The sequence below is a fragment of the Geotrypetes seraphini genome, chromosome 11 (genome assembly GCF_902459505.1).
Source record: "Geotrypetes seraphini chromosome 11, aGeoSer1.1, whole genome shotgun sequence".
In the NCBI taxonomy this organism is placed as follows: Eukaryota; Metazoa; Chordata; class Amphibia; order Gymnophiona; family Dermophiidae; genus Geotrypetes; species Geotrypetes seraphini.
Window position 1 is genome coordinate 61,343,617 of NC_047094.1, and position 13,515 is coordinate 61,357,131.

The 13,515-nt window shown below is 42.9% G+C and overlaps 1 protein-coding gene across 1 annotated transcript in view; it reads right to left on the reverse strand.

Annotated features, from left to right (window-relative positions):
* Nucleotides 1-8,451: 8,451 nt before the first annotated feature.
* Nucleotides 8,452-13,515, reverse strand: part of NAA60 (N-alpha-acetyltransferase 60, NatF catalytic subunit) — a 224,393-nt gene continuing 219,329 nt past the window's right edge. The window contains 1 exon segment of the mRNA XM_033915110.1: nt 8,452-10,493. The gene's annotated coding sequence lies outside the window, so the exon portion shown is untranslated.

The following is a 13,515-nucleotide window of genomic DNA, read 5'->3' on the forward strand; positions in this document are numbered from 1 at the left end:
CTGTGTCCTTAGTGCCCCCAGTGCCTGCGTACTGTGTCCTTAGTGCCGCAGTGCCACCGTACTTAAAGCCCCCATTGCCTCCTTCCTGTCCTTAGTGCTTCCAGTGCCTCTGTCCTGCTTAGTGCCCTCAGTACCCCTTTCTATGTTCTTAGTGCCTCCTTCCTATGTCCCCATCATTATCTTCCAGACTTTGTCCCCCCCCCCCCCCCCCCCCCGATGCCAGGCTGCCTGCCTGCCTTCCATCCTCCTGAGCAACATGTTTGCATTTAATCCCCCTCCCCCCCCCGATGCCAGCCTTCTTGCCTGCCTCCCATCCCCCTGAGCAGCATGTTTCCATTTAACCCCCCCGGCATCGACCCTACCTGGCACACCCGAAACCCATTAGTGCATGTACTGGCCATCAATCAACCAACCCTCACCCACCCCCCCTACACAACCCCCCCCTTTTTTTTTTCCAATTCCATTTTTGTAAGCCTAGCCCTCTGAAGATAAATTAATCTATTTCTGCTCCTCTAACACTGCAGGAATATGGGAGTTACTTTTTTAGGGGGAGGGAGACCGTTTATTTCTTTTTGATGTTGTCAGTTTTACTCCCAGTGCAAAAGCCATGCCAGTTTTAGCTCAGTGAGAATATGGGGAGGTTTATTTGTAAATCTAGTAGTTTTTGCGTCAGAACCCAATTGCTGGGGAACTTCATTAAGCGAGGCCTTTGCTGACAGTAGGCGCATCACACAATCCTTTGCTGTTCCTTTATCGATGGATTGAAAATCAAGAAAGTTGTCTTTAGTCACGACTCATAAAGCGAATCGCCAAAACATTTCCAAAAATGATTTCAGACGATTTAACTTGTATTTATTGCTCTTATTGAAAAAAAATTCAAATAGTAACTCACCCAGCAGCAGTCTGTTGACCCTCCCAGCCGATCCTCCCACTGCTAGATGGTCGACAAACCTCCCGGCTCCAGCAGCGTCCGAGACACAGTAAACACGCTGCTTCGCGGCCTTCTACTGCCCTAATTTCTTCTGCCGTGTCTCTGATGATGTCATCAGGGATGCGACAGAGGAAATCAGGCCAGTAGAAGGTCGCGAAGCAGCGTGTTTAGTGCCTCAGACGCTGCTGGAGCCGGGAGGTTTGTGTTCGTCTTGCAGTGGGAGGTTCGGCTGGGAGGGTCAACGGGGGTTTTGGATGTGCCGGGTAGGGTCGGCGCCGGAGGAGGGGGGGAGTTGCGGCGTGTTACCTGCCGCCGGTCATTAGAATAGAAGAACAATGCGCGCATGCGTACTCTTACCTGCCACAGCCCGACAGATCAGCGGTATGAGTGCGCATGCGCGCTTAGCATTTTATTATAGTAGATTCTGCATACCAAACTCAAGAAGATTTGCTGGATTATCTAGTAACAGCCGCCATAGCGCCAAAATGGCCACGATGTTCAATTCTCACTCAGAAATAGGGAATCCTTACAACATCATCGATCCACGTGTACCAGAGGACCTCCCATGGTTTTTTTTGTTTTAGTTTAGTTTTTTTAAATTCACAAGGTCTGGCAGCCGTAAACCTGATGATTATTCTGCCTGCATCATCCATTTTGGCGCTATGGTGGCTGTTACTAGATAGTCCAGCAAATCTTCTTGAGTTGGATAAGCAGAATATTCAATAAAAGAATTCTGGTTTTAATATATTAAATTGTATGATAAGTAGGGAGACGCTCTTCAATGTGAGTTTTTCTCTCTTTCTTTTCAGTACTTCCACCCTTGATAAACAATATCGAAACGAGTCAGCAAAGGGAGTTATTTAAAGAAAACTAAGAAAAGTTAAGTAGTACAAGTTTAATATGAATTTAATAAAAAAGTAATAACATAAATAAATAAGAAAATTTAATGTCATTGGGACTAATGAGGATTAGGACCGGAGCAAGTTGTATTACTTGCACGGAGGTCTGAAGATACCCGAGACATTTCAAAAGCTAATTTTTAATATTCTGCAATCACGAGGAAATTTTGGGAATGATTGATGTATGATTGTTTGCTTGATAAATATATATAAAATTAAGTGTTCAACAGGTAAGAATCAATGGGCAGGTTAAAGGAAAACAAGCATATTTCAAAACTGATGAAAATAACCTGCTTTCATAATCAGGATGTTATCTTTTAATATTATAGAGGCATTAGGGAAGGCTCACATGTTTATTTGTGACTACACTAAGGAAATTATTTTAGAAGCCCCATTTGTGATTTCCACATGAAGATGCCAGTATTTACACATGTATATCACATACAGAAAAAAAAAATATTCAGAAAGTGTGGTTTGGGTGTGATTTGGGCAGGACTAAAATCTACACATGCATTCTTTTTTTTTTTTTTTTTTTAACAAAGGAAACACACATGTATGGGGGAAAAAAGTTCCATGTCAACTTTTATATCTGTTCAATGGCATAGTTTTTCTTTTTAAATGTGCCTGTTTTGGCCAGGGCTTTACATAAGGAAATCATTTTTAATCCCATGTAGTTTTTGTCCACTTCTAAAATGAAACAACATTATGATTACAGCTTCATGAGTAGCACTTACCCATGTAGGTTTGCAAAATGGGGTGACTACGCATGAAAGTTGTGAAATTGACACTTTCATGTGGAACTCCTCAGGTGAATGTCCTTTATCTAGTGTACCGTATATATTTGTAAAATGGCTGCTCCTATTGTACATACTAGCATTACATGTACTGTACACTTGTGTGTATATTTAGAAAGGACTCCACCGTGGCAGATTTCTTTCTAAAATAGCGCCGGAATGGAGCATATCATGACCTGGGACATCTCAATTCTGATCACTACATCCACTATAATAAAACCCTAAGTGCGCATGCGCACTTCAAACTTCATGATCCCTGCGTCCGTAATCCGTAGCTCCGTGCCAGTAGAATGAGCCTGTGGTGGTTTTCTGGCTCCTACTGCGCATGCAGAGTTTGAAATGGCGACCACGGGCTCAAAGAGGTGGAGAATACGCCAGTGTCTCCCCCCCTCCCACACTCTAAAAGGACCACGCAATGGAAGCAGCCGCAGTTTGGGAGCAGGCAGAACATGCTGGCAACTCGCCCCTCCCGCCCTCACTTACTCTAAGAGGACCACGCAATGGAAGCAACTGCGGTTTGAAAGCAGGTATTGATGGACAGGGGGAGCAGGGAAGAGGTGCTGCTGGACAGGGGGAGGTAAAACGAAGGGAGAAAGGCTGCTGCTGGACAGGGGGAGCAGTAAAGGGGTGCTGCTGGACAGTGGGGAGGTAAAAGGAAGGTAGAAGGGCTACTGCTGGACAGGGGGGAGCAGGCAAGGGGTGGTGGTGGACAGCTGAGGAAAAAGAGAGACAGAAAGAAAGAAAGACAGACAGACAGACCGTGGTCAAGGAGAGAGAAAGAAAGAAAGAAAGAAAGACAGACACATACATCTATTCTAGCATCCATTAATGTAATGGGCTTAAAGACTAGTTCTATATAAAAATGGAGCTTCACAGTTTCTATGACCATGCCGTCCCTCCTAAGAGAGCATGTAATTAACTGAAACAACCAGAACAGAAAGTACAAGGCATCAATGAAAGAAATACTCATCTGCTTCACATAAGTTTCAACAGTCTATGATCTAAAGCAGTGTTTTTCAACCGCTGTTCTGCGGCACACTAGTGTGCCGCGAGATGTTGCCTGGTGTGCCGCAGGGCCGCCGGGCCCCTTAGCTGACAGGGGGCCCGAGGCAGGGGCGCCAGTAGCTCGCCAAGGCAAAGTGAGTCGATCACCCAGGACTCACTTTGTCTTGGCGATCTAATCTATCGAGCCGATAAGTCTTCTTCTCCCCGACGTCAATTCTGCAGTCGGAGAGGAAGTTCGGGCCAGCCAATCGCTGCCTGGCTGGGCGGAACTTCCTCTCCGATTGCAGAATTGACGTCAGGGAGAGCATGCGTCGGCGTCGGCTTTGGGGCCTGTTATCCATTGGTGGGTCCTGTTCCCCGATGGCAGCGGTAGTGGCAGTGGCTTGGGGAACGGCAGGGAGAAAGAAAGAAAGGGGGCAGGCAGGGAAACAGAAGGAAAGAAGAGAAACAGAAAAAAAGAAAGAAAGGTCAGGGAGAGAGGAAGAAAAAGTTGGGGGAGGGAATGAGGTGTGGAGCAGAGAAAGCATACAGGCTGATAGAAGGGAAGAAAGATTGGATGCACAGTCAGAAGAAGAAAGTGCAACCAGAAATCACCAGACAAGGTAGGAAAAATGATTTTATTTTAAATTTAGCAAAGTGGAGGCAGTATTACCACAGTTTTCAAAGGAATTTGCCCAAATAACTTAATAGTTAACTGGGTAAATTCCCAGAGATGAAAACTTCCCTTCACTTACTATGCACAGTTCTGCTGTCTATATTTTACAATTATGGTCACCTTTTACTAAACCGCAATAGTGGTTTTTTAGCGCAGGGAGCCTATGAGGGTCAAGAGCAGCGCTGGACATTCAGCGCAGCTCCCTGCGCTAAAAACTGCTATTGTGGTTTAATAAAAAGGATGGAGGGTATATTTGTCTATTTTTGTATGCTATAAAAACCAAATACAGAGAGAGACTGAGAGCTGTTGACGAAGAGCTACGTGTGTGTCTTTCTTCGATTCCAGCCAGAATATCAGCTTTGTGTTCAGCTAAACAGGCCCAGGTTTCGCACTGAATAAAGTATTTTATAATTTTTATTTCGTAATAAAGTAATTATAAAATACTTTCTTTGTGTTTATTTGATTCCTATTCAAGAGAATTACTTTATATATAGTCAATATAGGCAGAGAGTTAAATTTTTTAACATTTTCTAATGGTGGTGTGCCTCGTGATTTTTTTCATGAAACAAGTGTGCCTTTGCCCAAAAAAGGTTGAAAAACACTGATCTAAAGTATACAGTTCAGGGAAGTCACACTGCAAACTGGATACTACCACGTGCAGCATGTACATACACACGTACTATGTAGCCCTAAAGAAAAGCTTGCAGCTAAGCATTTTAGCTTAAAATGATTTTTTTTTCTTCTTGAAAATAAATGTTATGAATGATGACACTTTTTATATACCTGGTATTCAGGTATGCTGTGTAACAGAAAAGATATTGTGATCTATAAGTCAATGAATCATGTGTGTTATACAAAAGATAGATCAAAGTAACATTAATTTATATACACTCGAAACCCCGTTGACCCTCCCAGCCCTAATTTCCTCTGCTGCGTCTCTGATGATGTCATCGTCCAGCCCCGCAGGAACCCCTTGACCCTCGGAGGCGTCCCCACGGGATCCCTGCGCACCCTAGAGGGGCGTCCCTACGGGATCCCCGTGACCCGAAGGGGGCATCCCCACGGGATCCCTGTGACCCTAGGGGGCGTCCCCACGGGATCCCTGCACACCCTAGGGGGGCGTCCCCACGGGATCCCCGTGACCCGAAGGGGGAACCCGCAGGATCCCCGCGGGTCCCGCGGGATTCCCGTCGTCCCCGTTCCCGTGCAGCTCTCTATTTCCAAGTCATTAATAAATATATTGAATAGCAGTGGTCCCAGCACTGACCCTTGTGGGCACTGACCATTATATATATATATATATATATATATATATATAATGACATCATCAGAGACGCAGCAGAGGAAATTAGGGCTGGGAGGGTCAACGGGGTTTCGAGTGTGCCGGGTAGGGTTGGTGCCGGGGGGGGGGGTTAAATGGAAACATGCTGCTCAGGGGGATGGGAGGCAGGCAGGCAGACTGGCATCGGGGTGGGGGTGGGGGGGTTTAAATGGAAATATGCTGCTCAGGGGGATGGGAGGCAGGCAGGCTGGCATCGGGGGTGGGGTGGGGGGTTGTAAATGGAAACATGCTGCTCGGGATGGGAGGCATGGGTGGGGGTGGGACAAAGTCTGGAAGATAGTGATGGGGACATAGGAAGGAGGCACTGGGGGCACTAAGGACACAGGAAGGAGGTACTGGGGGCACTAAGGACACGGGAAGGAGGCACTGGGGGCATTATGGACACAGGAAGGAGGTACTGGGGGCATTATGGACACAGGAAGGGGCACTAAGGACATGGGAAGGAGGCACTAGGGGCACTAAGGACATAGGAAGTGGCACTAAGGACATAGGAAGTGGCACTAAGGACATAGGAAGAGGGCACTGAGGGCATTAAGGACATAGGGAGAGACACAGACAGAAAAAATGACAGACAGGCAGTGTGCAAGGAGAGAGAGACAAAGAAAAAGCCCCAGACAGACAGACATCTACTCTAGCACCCGTTAATGTAACGGGCTTAAACACTAGTATATATATATATTTACATTTATATTAGCTTCTGTGACAGAATTGATTGTATGTCATCATTGTAAATGGTTTGTGCTTACTACTGTAACATTGCTAAGGGACAGAGACACCTGTCTTCTGAACTCCCTTTAGTTTTTAGTATCCATTTTGCCATAAATGTGTGTGATAGAGAAAATGAAAGATGAGAAAATGCTTAAATGCACACATAGATGGAGTGTAAGGTATAATGGACTTAAGTATGAGAGAGCAAAACTTGGGAATGGAAGAAGAGAAGTTTAAATTTGAATCAAACCTTACATGATTGCAGTACAGAATAATGTAGGCATGAGAGCAGGAATAATGTAATTTCCTGCTTGCCACAGCTGTTACATACTATTGGTTATGTTTAAAAATGCTTTCCAATTTTAAAAGTGAAAAAAAGAGCTTGGACAAGTCATTGTTTTTAATGTTACTTATCATGGTATTACATTAACACCCATGTCCTATTTTTCAATACCACTGTTTTCCTTGTAAAAGTCACCGCTTCTGGGTCACTACCTGTTTTCCCACAGAGGATGGTAATGTTCCCTTTTAAAACCTACTTTCATTTACTGATGATATACTGCCCAACAGCAGTCTCAAGGCTCCTAGTTGTGAAAAAAGGAACATATGGGGCTCATTTTCCAAAAAGATAGATGCCCAAAATCCAGCATAAATCAGCACTTGGACGTCTTACTAGACAAGTCCAAGTGGGCATTCTCAAAGCTGACTTTCTGGACATCTAGCAAGACTTCTAACCATCCACTGTGTGTCCAGAGTAGAAATGGGTGTGTTGGAAGGTATGCTATGGGCGGATAATGGGAGAGATTTTGGTGGGCTTAGACTAGGATGTCCTACAGCTATAATCAAACCTTTCCCTGGATGTCCTAGACGGAACTTAAGATGTTTTTCAACTAGACCTGTTTGAGAAGCGTCTAAATGCCAAGAGTACCCAAACTGACAGATGACCACTAGAAGGATTAAGTTATGACCCCCTTACACTCCCCCCTGTGGTCACTGACCCCCCCTCCCACCCCTCAAAATTATGTAAACAGTACATACCTGGCTCTAGAGCAGCAGAACTTGGCATGGGAAAGCCTATCAGAGCATCACACAAGTGTCTTAGTAGTTAGGTGAGTGGAATAGTGAACCATAGAGAGGAGGAGCCAGGCCCATAATCCACTCTAACCACTACATTTATGGTGGATAGTGTGAGCCCACCAAAACCTTACAATACTGCTGTCTAGATGCCACCTAAAGCCATAAGGGTTATTGGGGTGGTGGACAGGTGGGTATAGTAGGTTTTAGGGGAGTTTAGTAGGGCTCACCATACATTAGAAAAGGATTATGGCGAGATGTACTTCTGGCACTGTTTATGTGAAGTTCACAGCAATGACTGCTAGTGTGGCCCAATATTCTGTTGGTATGTCTGTGTGGCCAGTTCATTAGAATACTGGCTCTTCCCAGATCCAAATGAACTTCATTTGGATGTTTTTAACTTAGACGATTATAAAGTTAGATGTCTTGGGGTTAGACATCTAGTTGTCCACCCTGGTGAACAAGATGTCCAACTAGAGAGTTTTCAAAAAAATATTTGGACATCCAGCATTTTCGAAAATGGACACTTCTGGAAGGCCAATTTTGGATGTTTAGCGGGGAATCGTCCAAGTTGGACTTAAGACACACTATCGAAAATGCCCCTCTGTGTTCAGCAATTAGGTATACAGTACTCCCCCAAAATTCGCAGGGGTTCCATTCCAGGAACCCCCGCAAATCTTGAAAAACTGCAAATATGGTTTTTCATGGGGGAGACTGGAGAGGGCAGAGGGAGAGGCAGGAGCGAGAGCTGGAGCACCGGCGAGTGAAGGAAATCACTCGCTGTATGCTCCAACCACCTCTTCTTGCACTAAAGTCGGCCCTTACCCAATCAGGAACTGCTTTGACATGCAGCTCTGTATTGGTAAGGGCATGACTTTAGTGCAGGAAGAGGCGGTCGGAGCATTTACAGCGAGTAATTTCCTTCCACTCGCCGGCGCTCCCGCCTGCTCTCTCCTGCCTCTCCAGCTGTCCTCTTCTGGTTGGCGGTTGCGCTGTCGGAAAATATCTAAGAATGACTGGAACGCGTGAACCGCCAACGCGACATGTACCGGGGAACACTGTAAGTGGTGGTAGGTCTGTGAGCAAAGTGGAAAGTGTCAATAGAATCTTCCATGGTGATTTTCTCTTGATAGGCATTTGGCAAATCTTTTGCAGACTAACAAATAATTGTTTTCTAGCCAAGTCTCTCAATATCTTTCTTTTTATGACCTACTGCTATTTGGCAAAAAAAAAAAAAAAGAGAATGGCAAGACTCCATTGTGAACAATATGAAAGCCAGAGTGCAGGAAGGTTGCTCATACAATGATGAATATATCTTAGAAAATCATGCTGGTTTCTAACAGTTAAGACCTGGTATGGATCACTAACAGAAAGATCAGCTTCAGCATCCAATTTCCAAAGTCTTAGCTAAGTCTTGCAAAAGAAGTCGGAAGTTGCACAAACCTCCAGAGACATTTCATTCAATGGTGTCACTATCCAGTAACACAAAAATCAGATTTACTATTTTTGTCCTCTCTCATACACCTAATAAAAGGGTTATAGTTTGTACAAATTGCTTAGGCCCTGCTGTACTTATATACAATCATATTCTATATTTCCATGGCATCAGTTACATCTGAGCTAATATCAGAACAGTTTTCCTGCCAAACATTAAAAATGGGAGTGGGGGGAGGTGGAAGAGAGGGGTAATTGGTCACAATGTGCATTTTGACTGTTGAAAGGCAAGGAAAAGGATATATCGAGCAACAATTTTTAAAGCCCCCAATTTGATCAATTGCTTGAAATGATTTTTTTTTAGGAGCCAAAATATCTTTATCTGACCTCAATGCTAGTATTCATGCTGGTAAGTTATAGCAAAATCTGCCAGTGGAATTAACAGAACTTTAGATCATTAAAACGGAAAGCCTTTAAAGTATTTTTTGTGATCTCTTTTCAAAAGAAACTAAGATCCTGCTATTGTAGCCCAAGCTTTAAAAAGACTAAAGGCTATATTTACTAATAATGTTATTTACTATCATCTATGAGCTTCCTCCATCTAATCAATCTTGCAGAGAGTTCACAGGGTAGAACAGCCAGCACCACTACTGTAATGTTTAAAAAGCAATGCAAACATAAATCACTGCTAACCCTCTGGAATTAGGAAAGCATCACAGAAAGTGATTACAGCAAATCAACTTGTTTACCACTTCTATTGCCAAAGCTTTTACTAGAGCAAGGTCCAAAATCTCCTAAGCAAGTCTCGTTTTTTGGAGAATGGAATGCCCAAAAAACACAGATTATATCCCTATATTTATTTTACCTAGGTAAAATCTGTAAAAGAATCCTCCAAACCCTTCTGTGTCCATGCACAGGCATGAATAATCAATGTTCTCCACAGGACACCTGCTTGCTTTGTGCTGGACTTCAGTGACTTTTCTGAAATTAAACTGTACAGAATAACTAGCTTTCATAATCACCACCATAACCATAAGTGTTAAACCAAAGAAAAGATAAAGTGAGAGAAATGTAAACCAATTCAAAACAGCTAAAAACAGGAATAAAATCTTGAATAACCTGAACTCTGAATTTCAACACTGTTGGAGTATTTCACAGAATTCTTTAAAGGGAGCTATTATCTGTAAAAACTAAACACCCCTTTTAGGATTTTGGAGACCAGTGGGGCAGCAAATGCACAACACATCAACATTGGTAGTGTTTTAGTGAGGCCAGAACAAATGTGGAGAATGCAAAAATGCAGAGTAAAAAAAGAAGAAGAAAAAAAAAAAAAAAGTTATAGCACGATTTTCTAGACATGGCTAGGAAGAGGAAAATCCACATCTGCTTTTGAATACATTATCCGTAGGCCAGTGCATGAGAGAAGATGGGGAATTCATCTATGCAGACGTGAAGAAGCAATGAAAGTAGTTGAAAGTGGTCCAACAGGAGCTGAATGAGGACTGCATTGTACTGGTAGCACTTGAGTCTGGTCAGTGGCATTCTGGTCCAAGAAATATTAAGGGCTGTGGCCATCAAGAAAGACCTCCATTTACCACGAGGAGAGTTCTCTTTATCCCCAGCAACTATCTTCTCAGTAAACAAAAATAGGCTATTAAAAAAAACAAAACAATAAAAGTTACGGACATTAAGAACAAAGCATAAGATAAGTAATCCTCAACACCAACTCTTCCTCATTTGCAATATGTTCTTTGTTATAGTTTCTCTGAAAGTAGAATACTCTATATCAGGGGTGCCCACACTTTTTTGGCTTGCAAGCTACTTTTAAAATGACCAAGTCAAAATGATCTACCAACAATAAAATTTTTAAAAACACAAAGCACACTGTAGGCAGAGAAAATGTTAATTATTATTTGTATTCGGGGTTTTTTTCAGAGGTCAAGGCAGATGACTTTAAAATATGCAATGTCACCTAATAACATACTATACAAAAATCGGAACAAATATATCCCCTCCCCTTTTACTAAACCCACAATAGTAGTTTTTAGCGCAGGAAGCTGTGCTGAATGCCCTGCGCTGCTCTCAATGCTCATAGGCTCCCTGTGCTAAAAACCGCTATTGCGGTTTAGTAAAAGGGGGCCACAGTGTAAAATATAGACAACAGATATAAATTCTCAAAATGGACACATTTTGATCACTAAATTGAAAGTAAAATCATTTTTCTTATCTTTTTGTCTGGTGATTTCATGAGTCTTTGGTTGCACTTCTTTCTTCTGTAAAGCCAATATTTCTTTCTTTCTGCCTTTCTTTCTCTCTACCCCTGCCTGCCTGTTTTTCTTTCTCTCTACCTCTGCCCCCCCTCTTTCTTTCTGCCTTTTTTTCTTGTCTCCCCTGCTAATCCCTCTTTCTTTCTGTCTTTCTTTCTCTCTCCCCCTGCCCCCAAGCCATCGTGCCTATTTCAACACTTCCCTGATTCTTCCCCTACCACCACCCCCAAGCCACCATGCCGATTTCTCCCTGCTGCTTCCCTGAGCCAGGCCTGGCGCGTACAAGCCCCGGGCTCACAAGACTTCACCTCCAACGTCAATTCTAACATCGGGGAGGAAGTTCTAGGCCAGGCAGGCAGCGATTGGCTGGCCTAGAACTTCCTCTCCAACGTCAGAATTGACGTCGGAGGTGGTCTTGTGAGTCCAGTGCTTGTACATGCCTGGTTGGGGGAAGCAGCAGGGAGAAAAAGATCGCAAAGGCAACACGATCGACTCGCGTTGCCTTTGCGATCTACTGGTCCATCACGATCGACCATTTGGGCACCCCTGCTCTATATAATGCTCCAGATAATATTTAGAAGCAGGAAGTTGATTAATGAGGCAGATTGAGGGAAAAGAGGTTACAGGTATTTATGAAATGTTCTTGCCAAATGAACTAGGCCAGAGTATTCAGTCCTCTGTCCCAGAAGTCTTTCAAATTGCTCCTGAGAGGAAGTGACACAGAATATTCATCCAGGAAACCATGCTAGCAGCAAGCTAATTCTCAAAAAAAGATCTCATTTAATTTTTTAACATTATTTTTTGTTTGAATTATGATAAAGAAAATACAACATATAATGTTACAAGATAAAGGAATAACCACATCATCTCACTGTCTTAAATAAATAAAGCCATAAATCCCTTCCCTTCCTCAGAACAGACATGACCAACCTAATCAGCATGATGTCAGAAGACCTTGCAATATTCCAATAAAATATTAGTAATATCTTATAAATCAGTCAATTATCAGTAATATAGCAACCAATTAACCTGAGGCAATTGTCCTCCATTTATAGTAAGGGTCCCATATTTTATACAGGCAAGCAATGACCATTCTGGAGAGCAGTCGATCAAAAATTTGAGCAATATAATCCATTCTATGAAGCACCAAGTCCAATGTGGGTGCACATGATTGTTTCCATGCTACTATCAAAGTTATCCAACTAGCTGTAAATAGATTCAGGTTTTATTCCATAAGGCTTGAAGTGGAATAGAAAATGTTCTGCTTTTACTGGGTAAACAGGTATAATCTATCCCAACATTTGCAATACTGCTACCCCAAAAATTTGTATTTTTGGACAGATCCACCACATATGGTATGTGTCGCCAATTTATCCACAGTTACGCCAACATTAACACTACATTTAAACATCTGTGATATAAGTTGTGGTCTATAACACCTTCTATACCATATCGGCATAGGTGAAGGAGGTTATGCCTTGTTTGTCCAGGTGAGAGCTGAGGGAGGCTGTATAGAGATTGAAGAGAGTCAGGGATAGAGGGGATCCTTGGGGAACTCCGCAGGGGTTTGACCAAGGTTCAGATTTTTGTTTGTCTGATTTTACTCTATAGGTTCTTGATTTAAGGAATCCTTCAAACCATGTGTATACTTTATCTGTGATACCTATTGTATCCAGGATTTGTAGTAGAATGTTATGGTCCACCAAGTCGAATGTAGCGGTAAGGTCTAGTTGTATGAGCATCATTTTTTTTCCTGTGCTGAGATGTTGTTTGGCTGTGTCCAAGAGAGATCCTAGTAGTGTTTCCGTGCTGAAGTTGTTTCTGAAGCCGGATTGTGTGGGATGGGAGTATGTTATGGTTTTCTAGGTAATTGGAGAGGAATTTGGCAACTAGTCCTTCTATTATTTTGACGTAGAGTGGAATAGAGGCAATGGGTCTGTAGTTGGCTGTTTGGTCTATTGGTCCTTTGGGGTCTTTGAGAATCGGGGTGATGATGATTTCGCTGAGGTTGGTAGGGTAGTGGCCGTTTATTAGCGAGATTTGTATCCAGTTTAGAAGAAGAGCACGGAATTTTGTGCTGGATGTTTTTAGGAGATATGGTGGACAGTTGTTGAGGTCACAGGATGCATGGCTGTATTTTTTGTAGTATTTGTTGAATTCGGGCCACTGTATGTTGGGGAATTGAGACCATATTCTATCTGCTGCAGTAGAATCTCTATCTATGGGGAGAATTGTGAATTCGTTAGGATGGGTAGAGGTGTCACTGAGGGTAGCTCTTGCATTGGTAATTTTATTATTAAGACTTAGCCAAAAGAAAAGATTTATAAAATATAAAGTTTTACCTCATGCAATATTTTCATTTCTTTAATAAGACATTAATTATTTTTTCTGAGGCCCTCCAAGTAG